Source organism: Oryzias latipes, chromosome 21 (assembly GCF_053564925.1).
Source record: "Oryzias latipes strain Hd-rR chromosome 21, Olatipes_Hd-rR_3.1".
In the NCBI taxonomy this organism is placed as follows: domain Eukaryota; kingdom Metazoa; phylum Chordata; class Actinopteri; order Beloniformes; family Adrianichthyidae; genus Oryzias; species Oryzias latipes.
In genome coordinates, this window is record NC_136257.1 from 17,052,838 (window position 1) to 17,054,553 (window position 1,716).

A 1,716-nucleotide genomic window follows, 5' to 3' on the forward strand; every position below is an offset into this window, starting at 1 on the left:
CATTCAACAAATCACTTGATACAAAAACATTTTTAAGAACACAACAACAATTAAAAAAAAAAAAAAAAAAATTTAAAAAGCAGCATTACATTTTAGAAAACAAAACAAAATTTCAGAAAACAAAACTTGAAAAACAAAAATGACAAAAAAAAACATTTCAGAAAACAAAATTAATTTCCAGGAAAAAAAAGAAATATTAAAAAATGAAAACATTTCAGAAAAAAAAGTAATTTCCAGAAAAAAAATGAAATATTAAAAAATGAAAAACATTTCAGAAAAAAAATGAAATTTTAAAAAATGAAAAACATTTCAGAAAAAAAATGAAATTTTAAAAAATGAAAAACATTTCAGAACACAGAATGAATTTCCAGAAAACAAAACGAAATCTTCAAAAATGAAAAACATTTCCAAACCGGAAGAGGCAGGTACTATGGGACAACGCTGATTGGATGATGATTTTTGTCAATCATTTGAACTGAAAAGTATTTTAAATGAAGCAATGACGGATTTTATCGTCCAAACAACAATGTACTATAATAATCCACGTATTTCCCATTTATATATCAAATAAAAAATGCAGCAAACTGTTAATGAACTTTAAAATTATTTTTTTAACATTTCGCCTGACACACGGTCACCCGGAAGTAGTTTGTGAGCACTTTTACTTTGAACGCTGTGCGCTAATGTCTACGGCTGCGAGGTTCACGCTGTCAATCATCTTCAGGTAAGAATCAAGTCTGTGATCTTTTCTTTTGTCAGTCACATGTCTCTAGGGATGTTAATTTTAGGATGTTAAAGTGCTGCTTTGAAAAGATCATTTCTTTTTATCTTGCGCATGCGCAAAAGGAACCCGATGGAGACGAACCGTCTTCACATGATAGCCGTTCCCGTTTTTGGTGACAACATGAGAGAAAAAGCTCCGAGCCAGCCTGATTCTGTGATTTATACAGTAATTACAGTAATTATATGGCATCAGTGTTGCTAAAAATCGACTTTAAGATTGAAATCAGTAAACAAGTTCTTATGGGAAATAATATTAAAGTGTATTGTATATTTTTGAACCATACATATACATATACTGAAACTTAAAAATGAACTTTAAAAGTTTATAAAATACTTAATTGAATTAACATGTGATATTTCTGCAGGTGAAGTTTTCAAAGCGAAGTTCCAGAAAGGTTTGTGCTGCCGAAGAACAGATGGCAGCTCTACATGGGAATACAAAAAGACTAAAGTCATTCATATCATTCTGCAGTGTACAGGCAAGTCACCATGATTTATGTGCAATGTAATCAATAAATATTATTTAACCTTAATATCTAATTTTTTTTTTTAAATTGCAGGTCCTTTAAAAAAAGTCTTTAACCTGCTGCATAAGCCTGATTAGTTGTAAAGGATGCAGTGGGGAGTGAAAAACGAAGCACAATTCCTGGCTTTAGCGTCGGGCTGATGATCTGGAAATCACATCTACGAGGAATCGCATCAAACACTTGTTCAACTCCAAACAACTTAATGTTTCTTTAAGCAAAACTCCAGTTTAAAATGTTCATATTAGGCTTGCTTCATTTAGGAGTTTTTCCATGTTTACCATTTTAGGTTTTAAAGCTTTATTAACAAAGTTGATGTTTGATTTTTCAAAGCTGTTGTTTACAAATGTTTTTTTGTCAATGAAAAAACTGAATGCTGACGTGAGGATTGTAATAATGGATATGAAAA

At 30.6% G+C, this 1,716-nt stretch overlaps 1 long non-coding RNA gene across 1 annotated transcript; it reads left to right on the top strand.

Moving 5' to 3' along the window:
- The first annotated feature begins 642 nt into the window (after window positions 1-642).
- LOC144988669 (uncharacterized) lies at window positions 643-1,475 on the top strand. Its single transcript, XR_013652640.1, has 3 exons — window positions 643-724; window positions 1,149-1,262; window positions 1,344-1,475. It is a non-coding gene; the product is annotated as an uncharacterized LOC144988669 (long non-coding RNA).
- The last annotated feature ends 241 nt before the right edge of the window (window positions 1,476-1,716 follow it).